We start from the raw sequence: 15,408 nt of genomic DNA, 5'->3' as shown, positions 1-15,408 counted from the left end.
CGCTCTGGTTCTGTTTATTTTCTTAGCTCCATGCATGTGTAGTATCTGTAAAATCTAAGTGCAATAACTAGTAATTGCCCTAACCATTTTAATGAAAACTTCAGCTTTTATAGTTTCAATTATTAAAGGAAAAAAAAAAAAAAAAAAAGCCAGTTAGCCCAGCTTCAAATTCACATCATCCCAGCTGACAGAAGAAAATTATCTGTTCAAACTGGGTAGTGGAAAGGGGGCTACTTTAATTAAAACGAAAGCCTGCTTCACCAGAAATTTTATAAGCTTTGCTGGGTCTTGCAGCATCTGTTTGGAGTGGGAGTGAGCGTTGTGTGGTGCACAGTATGGCCACTTGGCAAATAACAGGAAATGTTAAAAACGTGCTGGGGAAGTCTGAGGTAGGCCCCATGATCATGAGTCCTTCTCTAGCAAAGGAAGAGCATTAACCACCCCTCTGCCTAGTGATGGAAATGGCTTTGGACTCTGCATGGCAGCTTATGAGCCCTTCCTCTGTGTGAATGTGGACGATCCTGAGGTGTGAGACAGCAAGGCCTGGGCTCCCAGCCTGGCTATGGCTCTCCAGGGCTGGTCGGAGGAGGATGTGGCATTCTGCATCTTGGGTAAGACATTGATCACTTGCATTCCATAAGTGATGATGACTAAATTAAATTCCCATGGTCTATCCATGTTCTTTCACGACACAGATACTTTGAAACTTTATTTCTGTAGACTGTCTTCTCTGTACAGTACTATAAATCTTTGTCTTAGTGTAATGTCAAATGGGCTCAGCTGCTCAGCTGTAAAAAATGCAGTGTGGTGTTCCTAGATACTGCATTCTTGACTTCAAGTTGGAAGAAGTCAATAAGGTGGGAAAAGGTAGCAACTACTATAGCCTAAGAAAACTACTTATAAGACGACAGTGGATAGTAAAAGTGATGATTAAGGCTGTCCTGTACAGGACTGATAAGTAGGAAGGAAGGGCTCTCACTGAAAGAAATACCAAAGTTTGGTACTTGGCTGAATGAGGTTTTAAACAATTTTTCCCCATTTTTGGGTCTGTTGAATGTTGATGCTCTGCAAGTAGAAACTCGGGGAAAAATATTTTTAGTCTGACCACTATGCAGATGCCTCATCTTGTCAGTTGTTGGAGACCAATTTTGGGAAGATTCTGAGTGAATAATGCTCAAGGAGGAAGAAATATATGCAAGTGACATAACAAGGCAATCAGCACTTCAGTATTCCTGGGATTTCTTTCCATTTGAGATCCCGTAGTAATCTGGAAAGGCACAAGCATTCAAAATCCAACACTGCCTACCTGCAGATTGGCTGGAGTGCAAGGAAGGGGTCAGCTGCAGTTCACAGGGGCCTTGCCACCTGCACAAAATCATCACCCAAATTAGCCTGACACACTAATGCAGTGCTTCCAGGTATCTGATAGCAGGGAATGGGAGAGCACCAAATCCCCAAACACAGAGCCATATGGCATGGGAACCATGAATTTTAGCTATGTTGGTTCAAGATCTGAATCCCCAGATAAACTATGGATGTCCTTAATCTTACTGCTGCCTGAAGGATTTCTGGAAGATTTCCAAGTCATACAGCCTCCTGAGAAATTTGTTTGCATTTTCTCCTGTATGCAAATTGTCAATGCAGCAATCCAGCGATACTCAAGTGCTTGTGATTATGGCATTACCCTTTGATTCCCCATCTTGAGAGCAGGCAGCATCTTGAAAGATCAAACCGAGCCTGAGGACATACTAAGGATATTTGTTCTGAGAGAAGTTGCCCCCCACCAGAAATGGGGGAAAGGGAAATGCCCCCTACAGCATGTGGAGCAGACAGGTAAACCCACACCACAGTAAAGCCTTCCATTTGGACCTTCTTATTTCAAGTCTCTTCTTGACAAGGCAGAGGAGTGTCCTGTCAAAGATCAAAGCAATCACACCTCCTCAGTTCTGGTTTATGCCCATCTGGTTTTAACACTTCAGTTCCTCTTGGTCAAAACTCCAGCTCTTCCCCTGCTCGTCTTCTGTCTGACAGCTCCACCACTTCTGAGCACCATTTCAGGACCCTCTTTTCCACTCAGTCTTTTGCCCCTGGGGCTGCCTCACGGGCTCTTCCCAACCTTTGTGTCAGCACGCCTGCTCTGCAGCCTCGGTGGCTGCTGGAGGCATCAGTGCCTCGCCTGGGAGCGCCGCTATCAGTGCCTCGTCAGGACGCAGCAGGAAACGTCTGGCCTCGGCTCCAGGACCATCTGCTAAAACCAGGCCTCCTCTGGCGGGAGTCCAACGCAAAGTAAACACAGTTTCACAGCCAGATTTCAAACAGCAAAATAACTGAGAAATATGGCTCACTGCTTCTGGTTTTCAAATTCAAAACACTGAAGTTCCTAGAAGCAAAAATCCTTTATGGATCTTAAGACTTCTTGGTTGCCAAATGGATCCATTACAACTAACACTATGGAGAAAGTGCAGTGATGTAGCAATTTTAGTTAGTTACACCTAATTAATTCAATGTATGCATTTGGTAATTTTTAAGATTATTTCTTTTTCAAGATCAGTGATGCAGAAAAATAAATTTGTTATACTGCAGATTTCAGCTTGCAGTATTTGTTTGTATGGGCAACAGTGGAGAAGAATTCTGAATCTTGCTACTGTACAATATTTTTCATGGTATAGGAGACAGAGAAGGGCTCAATGAAGTGTGAAGGATTTTTTTAAAAAGAACAGATTGCCATGTCTTTTAAAATAGGTCAAGTTTTTGGCCTACTTTCATTTAAAGTATCCCTTAAAGCAATTGGGTTGGAATATCCATGATAGTGACATTGCTTTTTTGTTTTTAGCTATGTTTATGTGTGGCTCTAGTTGTAAGGCAGAAATGTTCCAGTGTAAAACAATGGCAGACAAAGACCACGTATCTCCAGGAGCATTTGTGAACAAGTTACACCGAACAATAAAATTTCAGCAGCAGCTGCATTTTATCCTTATGTGGAATGTTATTCTGAAACATGTGACTGAGAAAAAGCAAACTATTAAATAAGGTGATGGCCAGTGAAGACAAAACCTGTAGACACAAACTTGTCAAACCCAATTTATTAGTTCTCCAAATTTCAGGAGGGTTTGCACTGTTGTTTGCTTTCCATCTTTAAATTAATTAAATAAATTCATAAACTTGATTTAAGCAGAAAGAAGAACTATAATAATGACAGGTAGACTGAAGATACACAAGATAGTACAAACCAAGGCCACCTATGTTGAATGGAGAAAAAATACAACAGTCAGCTGTCAAAACAAAAAGAATCTGTATGTGTACATTTAAATTTTGAAAACGGATGTTCAAGATATTTAAAGAGGGAGGAAATTCTGCATGCAATATTAATTAATAGGGAATAAATACCATCTGTCTTCTTTGTACAGAGCAGTCTGGTGTGTATTTTTATGGCTATATCTTTTCTCTAAGAACATAACAGGTATAATACATATATATTTATTATGTTACATAGATGTAATTAGTCTGCATAATACACATACCAGTAATTGCAGTTGGCCATAGTGCAGCTATATGGAGTGAGACAGGACATGAGGAGGATTTCCTCCACCACAGCAGCCTGGAAAAAGGCCAGGTACAAATCAAGTGTAGTTGTGCTTGGCAACTACAAGGATATAGGACTTGCCACTTTAACTTCTCTCCCCTGAGGCTCAGGTGGGTGCTCAGCACATCCCTGCTAAGATGCAGGTTCTTCTCCTCATTAAGCTGATCTAGAATGGATAAGTGCCCTTCATGCACAACCTGAAGCAGAATGTACCTTGTTGTGGTGGAACTCTGCATTGACCTATTGCACAGTAACAAACATCAGTTGGCTTACAGTGGTGTACAGTACTAAACACACTGAAGAGTTTGTCAGTGCACACTTTGGGAAAGGTACAGTCTGGAACAGCAGGGCCTGTGCACTGCTTGCACACTTGGAATACAAATTTTTTGCAGGCTGTATACTTCATTATGAAAACTGTTTGTGATTCCAGTTAAGCTGTGAGCAAGGGCAAAGGCTTGCCTGGTATTTGTCTCTTTATAGTGTGGAAAGATAAATCAGCCTTTAACAACAGAGAAAGTTTTAAAAATACCTTTCTTTTAATAATTATTTTGCACTGAGATTTGTAGTTGTAACCACCATCATGAGTAGAACCTTTGTTTTGTTCCTGATCCTACTCTACATCCTTTGCTGAGCAACCAGTGTGAACACACATGCCTTTGTGCGCACAGTTTGTGACATAAAAAGGCTCAAGAAAGGGAAATATGAACTTTCTTTTAGCAGAAAATCACAAAATGCAGGAAGAGTCATCTAGAGAGCTCCTAAGGATTCTGACTTGTGAACAACTCTTTTTCACATATTACTCCCACAGCTTCCTGCAAGACAAGAATATTATACACACAGGTCTGGTGTGAGTTTTCAAACTGGCAGTTCCTCCCAATGCTGTTCATATATCAAAATCACTTTCACTTCATAAGAGACCATAAATTCTTCTAATAATATTTCTAAGAATATTATTTTTGTCTGCTACACTTAAAATGATTGACAAAGATGCTGGGCAGATTTGTGATGCATTTGATATGGAACAGGAAAATGTTAGTGGCTCTGCAATTATCACACTTCCAATAGCTGGCAAAGATTTATCTTGAAAAAAATCTCACTGAAAAGTTTTCCTCAGCATGAATATGTGATTCCAGAATTACTCATAAGGAGTGGAGGACTAAATCTCATTGATTTATAATCTGAATCAAGGTAGGGGAAAGTTATATTATCTATTTGCATGAATTTATAAGCTTCACACAGAGTTTTACTCACCAGCATAGAGCTCAGTGGACCACAGACTTTATATTCTCTTATTAGGGTAAAATATAAGAAATGAAAGATGGTTTATTTAGGATACTGTACAAAGGTCCAGATTCTTAATGCCTTCATCTGCCTTTATAAGGCACTATGGGGTCCTGATGTCAGCAGCACATTCAGATTCCAGGTGCAAAACAGAAGCTGTGAGTGGAACGCCTTCTGTGGAGCATGCACAACAATTACACTGCATGCTAAAGTAAGGCAACTTGCTCAGCTGTCTGAAGGACAGGATTTTATTCTGTTGGGCTAAAGCAACCTTCTGTGGGGTTGGATCCAAGAACGTTGAAAAGAAAATGTTGTTATTAGGGTTTTGAGAGAGGTACCAGTGAGATGGGGATGAAGCCAAAGAGCTGGTGAGAGAACCTGGTCCCTGGGCAGAGAACAGCCTGGGAAGGGGGTGGCAGGAAAACGCTGGGGAGCAGCTCCCGTGTCATTGAGCACAGCAGTGAATGAGTCAGCAGTGGTGGTGATGGTCTCCTCAGTACCTGTGGTCTTAACAGTGCTCAGCAAGAAAGCCAGTATCAAATCAGTTTAGATAAGAGAAGAATGGCATCCTTTATCAAGATACTTTATCAATGTCTTAATTAGCTGAACAGTTCTGTATCACTGCTCTTACAAATCAATACCACACAGAGCCAAGAAACAGCTGTTAGCCACTCTATCAGGTTTCTAACATTGCTCTAACAATTCAAAAGAAAAAAGGTATAATTTTTAATACAAGAGAATACTTCGTGTCCTCTGCTGTTTTTAAGTGAACCTAAGAGATGATTCATGTATTTTATAAATATTATGTGTGAAATTATGGAAATTTTCCTAAAAGGTGCCACTTTATGACTTATATTATCTGGGAATAGGAGGAAAGCATGTGGCTTATAATTAACAAAATACTGGACTTTACTATTTGGGATGGTGCTCAGGGTTTTTCAGCATTTTTCATCTGAACAGTTTCTAGTAGAGTGGCTCAGTTTACAAACCAGTACACTTTGCAGCTGGATCTTTTTTATCATCATGCAAAAAGTAAAATAAATATATAGGCAGGTTACCTTCCTAACTTGATTTTCCTGACTCAAATAATTTTCTTTCCTTCATGAAGCAAGGAACAGATCTCTTTCAGCATTAAGAAGAAAGGAAGTAGAGACAGCTTCCCTCTGCTCATTTGCTTTAACTTTGAGAATGAATTGATCACATTTTGTTCATAAAAATTTCCCATGTTGGGGCATTTCTCTGTTTGCTTTTTTTCTTAGCTTCCCCCCTTTCAGTTTTTCACAAGTCCTCTCCTCAAATTCTAGCAGAACCCAAAAATTCTAACTGTAGTTTTAGAATATTGCTATGTACATGATGTTCTAAGGGCCAGTGAGCCCAGGAGTAAGGCTTGCCTCAGATATAGGCTGTGTTCTGTCCACACACAGGAGCTAGGAGAAATAATGTTTAGACCTTTTATTAACTTAGCAGGCACCCAACTTAGAGCTGTGCCTGTTCAGGCATCTAAAAACAGTTAGCACTGACCGTGCCCTCTGGCTTCCTGGCAGGGCTACTCCCATTCCAGTAACTTGATCTATTCACTCATGGTCACCATAACGCCAGCCAAGCACATGGAAAGAAGAGCATCTTTAGAAAATACTTCAATGGGTTAAAAAAACCAGCAGGTCTCCGCTACCAAAGCCATGTCTGGGATTCTTCCCTCTGCAGCACAGAAAGGGGGCTCAGTACCTTCTGGCTGTTTGCTACTTGAAGAGGAAAAGGATGATTGTGCAGATAACAAGTTGGTGCACAGAAAATCTGTTTTCAGTATTGCAGCAATTGACTAGTTTGAGTTGCTTTATTCCTCCAGTACCAAGGTAAGGGAGGAAGTAGAAAGGTATCAGCTCTGCTACTGGAACAAAGTTTGATTAACTAAGTGTTACAGGCCCAGATTCTGCCCTCACTGTGCTGAGCAGCTTAGAGCTGGTGATGCAGTTGCACAGCCATATTAGAGGACAAACACTGTCATGGCACAGTTATAGAGCCTTATTACTAGTAATTTAACTGTCAGAAAGGAAACAATATACTGCATAAATGCCTGGTAGGTGGCTAGAAAATATTATGTTTTTAACCTTATCCACAGTGTATTTAATCTCAAATTACAGACGCAGATATAGAACACACTGGGGTTACTTTTAAACATGCAGACATGCCTCTCTGTAAGAGAGTGGGGTATTTACTTATTTTTTTTTCATTTTGAGGGATTTCTTGAATAGAAATTTTAACAATCCCAGCACAGTTGTCTGTTGCAAAAAATACTATTCTGCTTTTGAGCAATTTCCTCTCTTTCTGAAAGCATAGACAAATTAATGAAGGATAATCATAGCTTACTCATAAAAACAATCTGTCAATATTTACATGGTGCTCTTTCATTTCATGGTCTTTCTTTGCTGGTCTGATACTTCAGCTAAGCCCAGTACACATCACCAAGCTCTGGATCTAATAACTTCAGAAGATGGTATTTTGAAATGCATTTGCATCTGAAATTTGGAGGAAATCCAAAGGGGGAAAGAAAAAGTGTCCTGAGCATGATTCAAAATAATTGCTGAATGAGAGGTCAGGCTATAATAGGATAAAAAAATAGCAAAGGAAAATAAAGCAGGTGGCCAGAACCCAGCTGGTGAGTCTGGTGAGATGAGCTGCTATGTGCAGCAATGAGAAGGCCTGTGAGTGCACTGGCAACTTCCTCAGACACTGACTGTAAAACTCCAAATTGACTTATACTTCTTTTCAAATAAGATGCAGCAAATACATAGTTATGTCAGGTCCATTTTAAACTCTTCTACTCTTTGAGGGTTTTGATATTAATCTTTAGGGGTCTAAAGAAATTCTGAGAAAGAAAAGAATTGGGCCTTGAAAACTCCCACCTCCAACAGCTGGTGCCAGAGGCACCGTCTGGAAGAAGAGCAGTTTAAGAGCTGTCAGATGGCTTTTCCATCTCACTGGCATTACAGCTTCATAGTTCTGACTTATTAGGGATCAAACACAGATATTGATAGCTATTTGGGCATAAATGTGACTTCTAAGACCAGCTTTTAGTGCAGCAGGAGCAGGCCCACTGCTTTAGCAGGGCACTGAAGCAAGGAGGGTGAACGCTCAGGCTCCTTTTCATGGCAAGAACTGCTGCTGCTTCTGAAACCCAGCTGCTTAGTACTGCAAAGGGTAACTCAGAGCAAGTATGAAACCAAAAGTACTGCCACACAGACACAGCATATTTCTTTCAGAAGGTTTTTACCCAGAATTATAGTTGATAGCTATAAAAGTCTTTCTCATCATGCTTTTTAATTTTTTTAATCATTCTTGCAAACCTGCTGCTTGGGGACTAAGCAAATAAATTTTATACATGGAACAATTTTATCAGAACTGATTAAATGAACACCCTCTTTCTTTCTTCATTGAAGATACCCCTCAAGATTTTTACAGTTATTGGGGCTGGCAGTAATGCACAGTCAGAGAAGGCACTTAGAATACAGCATGATGGGGGATGCTTTAAGGGGCAGCATACCTGAACTCGCTTATTGAACTGGTGTCTGAATCCTCCAGTTTAGGGAATAAAAATATGACACACAGCTTATTAAACCCCATAAATGGTTCCAAATAGTTTGTTTTCCAGGTATTTCTAAGTGGTTTGCTTATTTTGAATTTCTGGGACACTTCTGGATGACACAATCTTAGTATCAAATTATTGCCAAGTGTGCACAAGCCTCTTCCCAGAAGATCTGGCCCGGGGGTGAATAATGTACTTGGTGCATTTGCAACACAATTACAAGGCAGAGCACAGAGCATGCATTGCCCTGCTCCACTGTTTGCCTCAATTCAAACACTCACTCCAGCTACTCCGGATGAAGAAGCAGCTTTACAATTTTTCCCACAGTACACCTCCCTCCTAAAAATCTCCCACACAAGCATTCTGACTCCTGCAGCCCCACCAATGCTAGCACATGTGGGAGGGCTGGCATTTTTGGTATAAGAACATTTGGAGCCTCTTTACAGTGTCTGCTCTGCTCCCTTGAATACATTTGCACTTAATCAGAGCAACATATGACAAAGGGTGGTCTGCTGTGAAAGGTACCCAGTGCACTTCGGCTTAATATCCCCTCATTTCATCCGGATAATGATGCTCTGTCTTCCCCCCAGATTCCTTCTTTTCCTCAAAACTGCTGAGTGAGAAAGACTAGAAGTTCCGTCTGAGGAAACTGAAAACAATAAAAGCTCTGGTCTGCTTAGGAAAAGTGCTGTAAGAGAGCCAGGCTCTATTATACTGTCAAATATAATGTAATAAAACATAATTAAAATTGGAGCAGTTGAGTTCATTTTCAAAGAGATGATGTGTGGAGATAAACGTTCTTCAGATAATTCTTATTAGTATTTTCACATATGTTATCCTGGTTTTCATATAAACATTGTATGATCTTATGTGGTATGTAGTCAAATAGCTGGAATCCATTAAAAGCATGCTCCAGCTGTGCAATCACTGTCCTCACAAAGGCACATTTTTATATGTGGTTAATGCCAGAAAGAATCTACAGTTTCAATTATAAGAACATCAAAATATGTTGTTTATTGCAGGAAAAAAAAAAGCATTTTCAGCAGTATAAAATATCCAGTCAACACCACATTGCTAAATCTAGATAATAGAAATCCCAGATAAATTTGAGCTAAATCTGTCTGGATTATAGCTGTGGGATTATCTGAATGCTAAATTACTGTATATGTTTAACTCACAAACATGAGCACAGACTGTATAGGAATATGGATGACTATGCAGATTGCAATAAAACCCATCCCCAAGGGACTTTTTCATACACTAGGTAAACAACCCCTCTCAATTTATCAAGCTTTCTGGATTGAATTGATGCTCATTGATGTCATTTACTTTGCTGTTGCTGTGTAGAGGAATATGGTTAACATTAACAGATTTAGCCTAGAAAAATAACACAGGTTTTCTCTGTGCACCCTTCACAACGCAGAGAGTGCACTAATATTAATTTGCTGCTGTGCTTGTATAACTGAACTAAAGAAAATACAACTGTTGTTCAGTGTATAATTAAAAAACCAAATTACATGCAATATTGAAAGATTAACCCTGATTGTCTTATTAAACCTTCCTTTCCCCTCCCCCCTTGTTTACACACCAGTGTTTCTGGCTTTCTAAGGATAAACAGTGAATGAACCTGGACTGACCTGACACATAGCATCTCTCAAACTTTCCCCTTGGATGATTCACAAATGCAGGATACTGTACAGGCTGAGCAAATTTTGAAGAGGTGAGACTGTCCAAGTGTGCCATGCCCCAGTCCCTCCTCCGCTGCAAGTGCAGTTACTGAGTACAAACATACATTCCTTCCCTTGCCAGTTTAGCTCAGTTTGACAACTGCAACTGAAATTAGCTTCAGTCCTGTTCATGCGGGAATTACTGTCATTCTTATTAATCTATCCCCACAAATTAATTTTTATTGCTCTCTAGTGCTTTATTTACTATTCTGTGTGGCCATGCACAGCACAGCCCCATGGTACAGGAAGCAGTCGGGAGGGCTTTCCCAGGGAAGAAGGCTAGACAGTAATTGCTGCTTCCTGAACAGCTACCAGCTGATGTAGATATGGCCACTTTCATTTCCCTCTTTCTCATTCCAATAATACATGTAGTTCTGTAAACAGATTAAATACAATTTTGGATCCTGGGAAGCCATCAATGTAATCCTTTGGCCAAAGTACAAACAAACAGATCGGTCTTAGCCAGGGAGTTCAACTGAATCCAGATTTTAAGATACATAGTTTTTGGCAGAAAACAAATTCTGAAAAGTCACCCAAACCTCATGTTTTTACTGAGAAAGAGGAATTCTTATGAATAAATGCCATGGAAATTTGGGCATGATAGCTGTTTTTGTCAGACTGTGTGCATGTGCCACCACATCACAATGTCAGCACTCTCTGGTGTTCGAGATAATGAAACGCCCATTCCATTCTTCAGTTTTTTTCCCTCTACCAAAGGAGCAGTTTCCCACTATTTCTGCCACTATTTTGTCTGCTTTAGTGATGAATGTCTGAACACCAGCTGACCTACAAAAGTTTGGTTGTTACATGAACTGTCTGTGGACTAAAGCTCTCATGAAGCTTTACTAGTGGTGGCAACAATGAGATATTTTAAGAGTAAAAGCTTAAAGTCACCTAGACACGAATATCACAGCATGAGTGCAAAACTGAGTTAATGAGCTCAGGTCTACCTGTGTCAATGACTGCAATATGCATTGCAAAGACTCCAGATCACACAGCACCAGTCCCAAAATGGGTCTCTGGATCTTAGTCTCTGCCAGAAGAGTTACATAAAGAACAGAAAAACTTGAGAAACAGATAAGCCAAGTGAAGGAGTGCAAGTAGAAAACAGTTAATATTAATACTTTGAAAAATGGAGATAAACTCATGTAAAAAAGTAAATTTTAAAATAATTTGGAAAGACACAGTACTGCTTCATACCATGTTACTAACTCAAAGGATAAATAATTTTACAAACTGAAATGTTTGGAACAGATTTAAAGCAAAAGGAGAAATATTTTAAGTTTCAAACAGTACAGCATAGCCATAGTTAAAACAATAAAACAGAGTGCTTCATGTTACTTGCCAAACTAAGTCTGCTTCTCAAATCTGTTAGATATTCATGATGAAATTTGGTCTACTGTAGCCCAGACACAATTTAAACTATCCCCTCTGCCAGGAGAAACCAAACTTTAAAGGCAAGCACTAACTCAACTAGCATGGCTTTCTGGAAAAAGAAACATATTTTTATTAGCATGAGCAGTATTTCAGAAGATATATCAATTTCCAGTCAAAAAGAGATGAAACAAATCTCATCAGCAAGCTAGTTAGGTAACAGCTCACATGCTTATTACTATATATAAGCTTAACCATGTTTCTGAAACAGAGTTTCAACATTAGAATGAATCTCCAACGAAAAAATCTTTGTTAGATGAGATCCACAAAAATACTACGTAAGTTGGGAAAAGTATGTTTTCAGATTTACACAAATATTGCTTTCTTCAGCACAGCCCCTTCAGGTGGACAACTGCCCTTCTCACTCGAGTAGCTTTGTAAAACTCTGCTGACACAAACCTGGGTGCTGCTCTGTGGAACACTGAATGCTCAGAAACACAAGTGCCTGGTACTTATCAAAAAGTTGTTCAACACATTGGACAGCTGACCACATAAGGAAAAACACAATTATACACAACATGGAATAACATTACACACAGCTTCGTGGTTAATGTCAACACTGTTGGAAAGGCTGGAAAATAAACCAAAGCCTTAGTGGAGGTGGTTTCTCTGCTACAGGCCACCACTTGGTCATGGTGCCAGAGAAGCACAGGGAAAGGATGCATGATTGCAGTTCATGCTGTACTAAAAAGGAAAAATGAACTTATTTTTCACTGACATTACCTGCTTTTTTCCTCTTTCACAAGCAAAGATTTTTGAAGTCCTTAATTTTCCACTGAGTGCTGGTGAAGTGATTTCTTCTGTTCATTGCTTGATTTGAAAGAGTCATCGGCAAACCTCCACTAACTGCTCATTGCTACTCACAACGTGTGCTCAACCCTTTGACAGCTCTCTTTGCTGTCCCAGCCTGGCTTTGGAGACCCTTTCTTTAGATCATTCACCAAGGCTAAAAGAGTTCTGACAACCATTTCTGGAAATGTCTTCCTTTTGCTCAGTTCTTGTGATCTCTAGCATCATCTCCCAAATCAGCCAAAGTTCTTTCTCTGATTTCCTCTGTACATGGGACAGGCAGTATTGTACTGTGTCCCAGGCCAGTGAACAGAGCAGAACACAAGAGTTACTCAGGCCGACTGAAGAGTTTGGAAGAGAAAATAAACCAGGGATGCTGTGAGCAAACCTCTGAGAGTCTGATACTGTCTCAGAAACTCCTCTGCTAAGTTGGGTTGTTACAAAATATTAAGATGATTTTATTGTATTCAGTATCTCCTTAACCTCATTTTAGTTTAAAACGACTCCACTTCTACTTGAATAAACCTTCTAATATTTAAAAAGAGGAGAAAGATTTATAAGTAACTTCATTAACTTTCCACAACCAGCATCACATTACTTTTAACTTGCTCGTTCCTAGGAAAAGTTTCGATGTTTGTTGTCACTGAACGCATTAAAATTCAGGTCAGAGATAATGACTTCCTCTACAAACAGTGCCTGTACAGTGAGTACAGTAGCTTTTCATCTATCAGCTGTGTGAGGTTTCAGTGCACTTTTGGACTAACTTTGCATTAAGGCTATCTCCTGCAATACAGCTGTTAGTTCAACCTGGTTAAGAAATGATAGGCAGGTGATCTGCACAGAAGTGAAGTCACTGTTCTGGAAGTAGCAGTTTATGACACTCTCAGTCCATAATTTATTAAGTTTTAATTCTACTTAAGTAACTTTTAAGAATCAATTTACAATGCAAATAGTACTACAGAATTTTACATCTCTACATCCCACTTGCTTCTTCTTATGCAGTGGCATGATCTTGCAAAATCTGAGCTCCCAACATTGAAGAAGGATGTCCAAATCTAAGGAAACAAAATTGCTGTTCTAATGGATCTTTTTCTTTTGATCAGGTTTTACAGAAAAGAACCTACAACCTAGTCTCTGAATTTCAACACCTTTGGAGTGCTCCTTTTACTCAGGACAGCAAAAGGTGTAAGAGCTGAATTCATTCAAAATTAACTTTTGCCAGTTTTTGATTCCTTCCTACCTTCTTAACTAAGGGTTCAGAACATTTGAACACAGACATTCACTTAGTAATGATAATAAACTAGTTGACAATATATTTTAAAGGACTGAAAAGTCATTTATCTGTCACTACATTACTTGTGTATCTGTCCTAAGACACTCAATGAATTAAACACCTAAATTAAGGTAGAGATTAATCTTTGCTTAAGAAAGAAAACAGTAAGGTGTGATGGGATGGAAGTAAGGTTGCATTTTATTTGCAAATGCAATTAATACATTTTGTGTTATGTACTTGTTTTTTGTTAGGGACTTGAAACCTTAAATGCTTTGGGTTTTGGTTGGGGTTTTTTTTGTTTTATTTTTGGTTTTTTGTTTGTATGTTTTTAACAGAAGACTTTCTCCATTAACTATTACCTCATGAGGCACAAATCCTGGGAAAACCTTAGTTGCAATATGGGAAAAAACTCATTTTGACCACACAACAGAAATCTTTAAAATCAGAAGGGCCAACCCTGAGAATTGAGCTCAGTGTTCAGTCTGGGGTTATTTTTGCCATAGACAGTTTTTTCATAGGACAGATGTTTCCCTGTGCCTAAATATCCCACAGTGGTTATGCCACAATCTTACCTCTGCATTCCATTTCACAAATCAATTCCATTAGAGAAATCCTTTAGTGTAGGCTAACTTGCACCTTTTCTGACTGCTGAGATGCTAACTTCACAAGTTTATGAGCACATTCAATACATGTACCTTCCAAAAGACAGTCCAATTTGTGTTCATGTATAGAAAACAAAGCCTCTGTGCTTGTCCTGGTAACTGTGCTCACATCAGAGATGTTCCCTAATGCTGTACATGGATCTTGAATCAGGGACTGAGGCATCTGCAGCAAGAGCTGATTTTAATAGAAATTATGGGGCTCAGCATGCCTAAAAACTAGGCCTTGTATTTTTAAAAGCTATCAAACATTCTGTGTTAAAATAACATCTCCTTTTAGTATGGCAGTACAACAAAAAGAAACCCCCTATGAATTTCTGCTAGCTCTGCAAAAACAACAATTGCTGTCGGCATTTGTTTATGAAAAGAGGCAAAAGATAACAAACCAGCATTCTCCCCCAGCTGACAGGGAGCTACTCATCTTTTCCTCCAGCTAGTGAAAAAGCTCCTACCTCCCCTAAGCCAAAATAACCTTTCAGTGCAGTTTAATACCCTAATCAGTCATGTGTACTTATGCTGGCGGTATAAACAGGGGCACAGAGCTTGACTTTTAATTCCTTTTCTTACACTGGCACAAGTTTCCCACAGAGAGCAGGCGTTATCAAGGAAGCCAAGGGCTGAACTGGCACTACAGACTCAATGAGCATTTCTTTTATCAAGCAACACAGTATACACAAAAACATGTGTTATTCTAGTTTAGGGCCAACACTGAATGCTAACATTAGCACACTGAAAATGTTAGAACTTGTTTATACTTGATACGCAATATTAATTTGCTTGGCCATAGCCCACTATAGCCACTGAATATTTCAGAATATTTCACCAAATGAAAAATTGATAAAAATATGCAATTTGATAGTAAAGGCCAGATATGTTGTACTGTTGTCAACACAGCAAAGTAACTTTGAAAGCCCTCACCGGCATTCACTGGTATTCATATACACACTCCAATATACAAAGCGGCAAATCCCATGAAAGCAACAGTATAAAATGTTTTTTCCAAATGAATTTTATGCTGTGTAGCAGAACATAATCTTCCAAGTAAAGAGGAACTGGATATAAGTGTGACACACCTATGC

Source organism: Lonchura striata, chromosome 10, assembly GCF_050655825.1.
Source record: "Lonchura striata isolate lonStrDom1 chromosome 10, ASM5065582v1, whole genome shotgun sequence".
NCBI lineage: Eukaryota > Metazoa > Chordata > Aves > Passeriformes > Estrildidae > Lonchura > Lonchura striata.
Note: the sequence above shows the minus strand (reverse complement) of the source record.